This window comes from Caretta caretta, chromosome 4 (assembly GCF_965140235.1).
Source record: "Caretta caretta isolate rCarCar2 chromosome 4, rCarCar1.hap1, whole genome shotgun sequence".
In the NCBI taxonomy this organism is placed as follows: domain Eukaryota; kingdom Metazoa; phylum Chordata; order Testudines; family Cheloniidae; genus Caretta; species Caretta caretta.
Genome location: NC_134209.1, coordinates 115,735,334 through 115,743,108, shown reverse-complemented (window position 1 = coordinate 115,743,108; position 7,775 = coordinate 115,735,334). Strand labels below are relative to the sequence as shown.

At 40.2% G+C, this 7,775-nt stretch overlaps 1 long non-coding RNA gene across 1 annotated transcript; it reads left to right on the top strand.

The window, feature by feature from the left end:
* Positions 1-862: 862 nt before the first annotated feature.
* Positions 863-7,046, top strand: LOC125636089 (uncharacterized). Its single transcript, XR_007356465.2, has 3 exons — positions 863-1,018; positions 2,324-2,477; positions 4,182-7,046. It is a non-coding gene; the product is annotated as an uncharacterized LOC125636089 (long non-coding RNA).
* The last annotated feature ends 729 nt before the right edge of the window (positions 7,047-7,775 follow it).

The window sequence follows — 7,775 nt, the reverse complement described above, 5'->3', positions numbered from 1 at the left end:
TTCCCCCCACTCCCCTTGCGGCTGGAAGCAGCTCTCATCCCTTCCCTCCCACACAGCGCCAAAAGGCTGCGGCTGGCCACATTCTGGTGTGAACCCTGGCAGAAATTGGGGGGAAGCATGTGACCCTGCATGTCCCCACACATGTGTTGTCTCGGGAAGATGCGGCACCAGGTACCAGGAGAGGCAGGTCTGTCCCAGGAGCCCAGCTAGGCATGGAGGGTGGAGAGCACCAGGCAGGGAGGGGAGGGTTGGTCACTGCCCCCACCATGTGAGGTGTGTGTGTGTGTGTGTAACCTCTCCCCATGTGTGTGGGGGACGGGAATAGGAGTGTGTGTGCGTCACCCCTCCCTGTGTGAACTCTAACGCCTTAAAGATAAGAAGGATCCAGCTACACAGTATTTCTTTTTAATAGGGGCTCAGTCAACCTGATGTTAATTTGAACATTTGTACTGCATAGTTCTGATTGATTGCTGTTGAACTCGCTTGTATATGAATAATTTTCCCAGGTGTCCCATATTAAGCATAGGGAAATATGGTCACCCTACTTCAGAGTACCATGATTGTAGTGCTCCCCCTCTCCCAATGAGTCGTCAATAGTATAAATTCCATCCAATTCCTAACCCCTCATCCATGCGTGAGCTTGTGGGCACCTCTGTTTCTGTAAACAGTATGTTCTCCCTCCCCTTTCCAAATTTCCTGCCTCTCCTCCCTTTCCCTCCAAGACACTCTTTTCCCCAAAATACCTTTTATTCTCCCCTTCCACCAAACCCCCTTTCCCTCAAACACCCTGTCATAAATATAAAGGGAAGGGTAAACACCTTTAAATCCCTCCTGGCCAGAGGAAAAAACCCTTTCACCTGTAAAGGGTTAAGAAGCTAGGATAACCTCGCTGGCACCTGACCAAAATGACCAATGAGGAGACAAGATACTTTCAAAGCTGGAGTGGGGAGACAAGCAAAGTTTCTCTCTGTGGGAGGCTTTTGCTGGGAACAGTAAAGGAATGGAGTCTTAGAACTTAGTAAGTAATCTAGCTAGATATGCGTTAGATTCTGTTTTGTTTAAATGGCTGATAAAATAAGCTGTACTGAATTGAATGTATATTCCTGTTTTTGTGTCTTTTTGTAACTTAAGGTTTTGCCTAAAGGGATTCTCTATGTTTTGACTCTGATTACCCTGTAAAGTATTTACCATCCTGATTTTACAGAGGTGATGCTTTTATTTTTTTCTTCTATTAAAATTCTTCTTTTAAGAACCTGATCGCTTTTTCATTGTTCTTAAGATCCAAGGGTTTAGGTCTGTGTTCACCTATGCAAATTGGTGAGGATTTTTATCAAGCCTTCCCCAGGAAAGGGGGTGTAGGGTTTGGGAGGATTTTTGGGGGGGAAAGATGTTTCCAAGTGGGCTCTTTCCCTGTTATATATTTATTAGATGCTTGGTGGTGGCAGCAAATAAGTCCAAGGGCAAAAAGGTAAAATAGTTTGTACCTTTGGGAAGTTTTAACCTAAGCTGGTAAAAATAAGCTTAGGGGGTTTTTCATGCAGGTCCCCACATCTGTACTCTAGCATTCAGAGCGGGGAAGGAACCTTGACACACCCCATACTTCTCTGCAAACACTCATCTCCCTTTCATGTCTGTGCCCCCTTTCACAGCTTCCCTCACACCATGATATTGTATCTCCATCCCTCCTCCAAAGTCCTCCCCATTCAGCTCCGTTAGTCCCTTTCCTCATTCCTGACAGAGGAGGCACTGCTGCTGGGCTCATTCTGTTCTCTGCAGCAAACTCATCCCACTTCTCTGCACTCCGAGCTGTTGAGTGGGTAAGCAGAAGGAGCTCACCTGGCCCTAAAGAGCAGCCTCCTCTCTGGCCTGCAAAGGGGCAGAGTGTCTCTGCCTCTCAGGTGCCTCCAAATGAAACTGCTTCCCCACTGCGCTAAATAGCCTCAGAATTCCTTCAATCCAGGTGGGGGGCAGGGGGAAGAGAAACACACTGCTGTCCCATGCCTGAAAGCTGTAGAGGGAGATGTCGAGAGATTTAGAGTTTTCTTTATAGAAAAATAAAACAACAATCTGGTGTCATGTGATCACGAGACTCTCAGCTTTTAAGTAGACCTCATGACTGTGAAGAAAAACTCAAAACAATGATTCCTAATGGCTTAAAACCCAGAAGGTAAATGAAAAGACCTCAAAATATATTATTTCTCAAATCTCATGATTTTAAGCCAATCTCGTGATTTTAGGGTATGACATTATTTTTGAATGTTTGGGGTTGGCAGTATTATGCCCCCACCCTAAACTTACACCTATCATTTTACACACCACACAGAAAAAGCTGATGAGCCCTTCCCCAAACATGGAGGATCTCAGGAGATTCATTGGAGAATGGGGCCTCATGGGCTCCTTTAGAGCTGTGCTACAAGGGACTCCTTCCCAGACATGCTGTTCCTGTGACTACTGAACTGTTCTGCACAGAAGAGATGGTAATTTTCTGGCTAGTTTCGACAGGGCAGTTAGAAGGAACAATGTGCCCCCCTTGCCTTGGCCTTATCCCATCATCCCACCCAGTGTTCCCAAGTACAGATTCTGGACAATGCAGAGAGTCCTCAGTAGGGGCTGAGTGGTGAGGGGGTGAAAAAGGGAATAATACCATTCAAACAACTGAGACCTCTCCATGCAGAAGTGTGTGTGTGTGTGTGGGGGGGGGAAGAATCTACATATGAAGGGTAGTCTCTGCATGGGAATCTAGGGGGCAAAATTTGTCCCAAACTAGGCACTAAAGGGTAGAAAAAGAGAATACATATGAAAATAATATATTAAACTCTCTCAATATTGTGGGTGAAGCAGGAAATGCTCTTGAAAGCAATTTTCCATTTTGCAGCCCTGCAATGATAGTTTAATTGGATTTACTGTATTATTTGAATACTTTAGCTGTTCAGGTGAAAAGGGCATAATGAATTTGAAACCATACCAAGGAAAGCCCATTTCAAGTTCAGAACTCTTTTTAAATAGTAATAATAATAATAATTAATTAACAGTTAATAATTATCAGAAATTTTGACTTTTAAAAACAATATTTTATTAAGCAGCAGGGGGCAATGAAACATAAATTCACAATAAAAACTGAATCTTTTTCTAAAACAGATGGAACATAAAATATAGTAGCAACACCTGAACATTCTGTTTGCTTTAGTGAATGTTTTATCAATAGATAAAACATACAATGGGGATTTTTTTCAGTGGGGAGGAAAAAGGAGAATTTTTCATGTTAGCTACAAAAGTACATGACCAGTGGTATGTGTAATTTTAAATACCCTGTGAAATGTCAATAACTCAATACATATGTTCTCTAGAAATTTGTAAGTGCTTTAAGTGGTTACAGGTTTCAAGGCTGAAAACCTCCTGAAATATCCATAAGTTGTAATCAAGTGGTATGAAAGTTCTGTGGAAATAACATTGTGCAAAAAAGAACGGGATCATATTCTTCTAAAACCACAGATTACTGTATTATACTTGTCACTCTTGGGTAGTAGCATGTTTGGTGTATATAATTATATATTTTTATTCCTTTCCCTACTTTACACAAAACAGTGAAGTGCTTAAACATTTGGAAGCTTTATTTATTATCAAAAAGTGCTAAATAGATTCACATTTAAAATGTAATTATCCTTATATGTTGTAGCTCCTTATTTTCACAGCACATATTTCAAAATTAAAATGTGCAATTGTACATTTTGTCATACAAATACAAGACTACCTATTTTCCCAGCCAGCAAATATACTGATGTATGTATAGTACTATGCGTACAATATGAACTTTTTTATATTTACATACCTGAATATTTACAATGTGCGTTTCTAGCACTGCTCAGATTCCACAGTGATAAGACCTAAGACAGATAGACAGACTGAATTTATTTACAGTACATATAGAGTTTATAGTACAATATAATTGTTAAATTAAGGCCCGATGAGGGTTGCTGATATTTGTATTTTTTTTTTTTTAACTTAAACGAACATATAATTGATCTGGGACATTATGCGAATCTCTAACTAGACGCCGTAGCTGTGCCTCCTTAGTATTAGTACACTTGTCTTGCTGTTGTTTGTTAAACTTACTTGTTGCATCTAGTCTTAAATCACAAGCTCTTTAGCTATACACTGTGTCATTTTATGTATTTGTACAGAACCTAGCACTATATGGTCTTTACCCTGATTGAAGAGCTTTGGTACTACAACAATAGTGGCCATTATCTTTGAAAACTTGTGGCAATCGGGGGAGGTCCCTGACAATTGGAAAAAAGACAAATATAGTGCCCATCTTTTAAAAAGGGAAGAAGGAGAATCCGGGGAACTACAGACTGGTCAGCATCACCTCAGTCCCCCAAAAAATCATAGAGCACATCCTCAAGGAATCTATTTTGAAGCACTTGGAGGACAGGCAAGTGACCAGGAACAGTCAACATGGGTTCACCAGTGGCAAGTCATGCCTGACCAACCTGTCTGCCTTCTATGATGAGATAACTGGCTCTGTGGATATGGGGAAAGCAGTGGACGTGATATATCTTGAGACTTTAGCAAAGCTTTTGATACGGTCTCCCACAGTATTCTTGCCAGCAAGTTAAAAAAGTATAGATTGGATGAATGGACTATAAAGTGAATACAAAACTGGTTAGATTGTTGGGGTCAATGGGTAATGATCAATTGTTTGATGTCTAGTTGGCAGCTGGTGTCAAGCAGAGTGCCCCAGAGGTCTGTCCTGGAGCAGGTTTTGTTCAGAATCTTCATTAATGATCTGGATGATGGGATGGATTGCACCCTCAGCAAGTTTGCGGATGACCCTAAGATGGGGGGAGAGGTAGATATGCTGGAGGGTAGGGATAGGGTCCAGAGTGACCTAGATAAATTGGAGGATTGGGCCAAAAGAAATCTGATGAGGTTCAACAAGGACAAGTGCAGAGTCCTGCACTAAGGATGGAAGAATCCCATGCACTCCTACTGGCTGCGGACCGACTGGCTAAGAGGCAGTTCTGCAGAAACGGACCTGGGGATTACAGTGGATGAGAAGCTGGATATGAGTCAACAGTGTGCCCTTGTTACCAAGAAGGGTCCCGGCATGTTGGGCTGCATTAGTAGGAGCATTGCCAGCAGATCAAGGGAAGTGATTATTCCCTTCTATTCGGCACAGGTGAGGCCACACCTGGAGTACTGTGTCCAGTTTTGGGCCCCTCAGTACAGAAAGGATGTGGACAAATTGGAGAGGGGAACTGGGCTGAGTTTCCCCTTAACTCCTACCATAGCATCCAGCATATGGTCTCCCAGCATCTTACATAGGGCACCATAAGGGGCGGGAGCTGAGAGAGACACAGTCAGTCCAGGCTCCCTCAAAAACTCCTACAGACCCTGCATATCCATTCGCCCTCTGGGGGGAATAACATGGGCCAGAGTTTCCCCAATGTCTGGGATGGAAGAGAGAGCCAAACTCTAACCATAATTCCCTGGATCCAGCATGTGGTGCCAGCAGCTCATTCCTGACTCCAGGGTCACCACTTGGGACAGAAGCCATCCACCTTCCAAGATGGGAAAAATACAGAGCTAGGTTAGCTCCTCCAAACCACTCCCTCAATCCAGCACATGCTGCCAGCAGACAATTACCCCTGCATCCTGGGATAAGCACTCTTCTCCTGATGCCTGCTAATGCATTTAGTTCTCTAGCTTAAGCAGTAGCAGTATGTGCTGAATGCTCAGGGTTCAAACCCTGCTGTGGTTGTATGATGGGGAGGTTGTTATAGGTTCACATAGTAGAATTTTTTTTTACCTTTCCCATTAAAAAATAGGAAATTAATTATAAAAATTATGTTAAAGAGATGTTATTTAGATACAAAATCAAGCACTTAAAATTAGCAAATAGATTTACAGTTGTTAGTTAAGCTCAGCCCTATTGTGCATATGCTTTATGATTTTAATTACATGATTATAGACTAGTTTTTTCTACAGAATCGCTGCCTCATTTGTGCACAGGCTGAAAGCACAGAGGGGCTAAATTAAGGTTACACAAACAATTGTAAATCTGAAATTTCCTATCTTCCAAGTGCTTGACTGTGCAACCTAAAATGTTCTTTGAATGTAGTTTTTTGATATAGTAATAATTATAATAATAAATACCTAAGAAATTATTAGAGACTTTCTTATATACATAAAATCTATCCTAGAAAATCCTTTGTCCACTATTTGACAGAGATAATTGAATGATCTAAATAATCCATTTCAGCAAGGCACTGGATGATCACCTAAAAGGCCCTGAAGACTATGTACCATACCCAGCTCCCACTGAAGTCAGTGGAAAGACTTCCATTGATTTCAATGGAATTTGGAATATACCCTACCTAAGGGTGTAAAGATTCATAAAACTGGTAGTGTGTGTATTGATACATATTCACATATATAAAATATATCAGATATTGAAAGGTAATGTGTAATAAAATTGTATGTAAAAAAATAAGAAATGTACAATATATAGGACCAGGAAATGCATATCTACATCCAAGCTTATCAGTGTGAGGGAGGAAAAAGGAGGGAGAATAGCCATATTCTGGCTTTGGCTATGAATGCGTTTACTGAAGTCAACAGGGACTTGTAACATGCATCTGAAACTAGAATATGGCCTGCTTTACTATATGAATTATGCATACATGCAGAAATATCAATTATAATCAGTAATACACTGTATCTTGTATTGTTTTATATATTTATAAGCAATAAGCAACAGTGTGTAATATGTCACAAACATTTTATGGTACATTTTGCATTCTACTGCAAAGCTCTCGTGTTGTCATATTACACATTTAGCTTCTAAGACTGATTGATTGCTTCAGTAAGGAGTGTATATGGTATTCCACTTCTTATCTGAGTCAATGTTTTTCTCAATACTGTGAAGTAAATTAAAATAAAGTGTTTAAATCTACTGCTTATGATAAAGAAGACTAAATCTCATTCTAATAAATGTGAAATACATCTTGTCATGTTCCTTTCACTTTGCAGAAATGCTACCACAAGGCTTAGCCAGTTAAGTCTAATATGTTGACATTTATTTTTGCTGCAATAAATGTTAGGATTATATTTTTGCATTAAATTCTGGCATTTTTAAAGATCACGATGACAAGTAATTTATTCTTCAAATCACTCTGGTTTGTTTTTACTTTTTGAATATGGATTTGGCCATGTGTCTCCAAGGCACAGTACAAAGCATATTTCATATGTTTTGCAACCTATTAGTTTGATTTAAATCCACTTTTTTCTGTCAGGATTTACGCAAGCCTTTCTTGATGTTATTTGCTCTGAATTATTGCCCAGAAATAATCACACTGAATCCAATTTCACACAGGCTGTGTGGCCTATGAAGTCTGTCACTGTAAAGCTTTAAAGCTTTTATATTTGGTTCAATGGAGGTGATTCTTCAAATTAGCTATATATGTAGGGCGCCATTTCTTATTTTACTTTCATATTTGTCCCTTACGCTCTTATTTTAATTTGATTACATACAGTTTGAAGCTGGCTATCTGTAATGAGTGTTGGGGAAAAACTGGGAATTTTTTAAAGCAGTGTAATTTCTAAAATGAAGGATGAAATAAGGACCAATAGTAGATGCATCTTAAAAATTGCATCCTTTCATATTTAAGTGCTCAGTCCTTCAATAAATATGCACCCTTCCCACCTATTTTACATAGTTCCATACAGCCCTCCCCAGATTTCCTTTCTGTGAGGATATGTTGCCAGGAAAG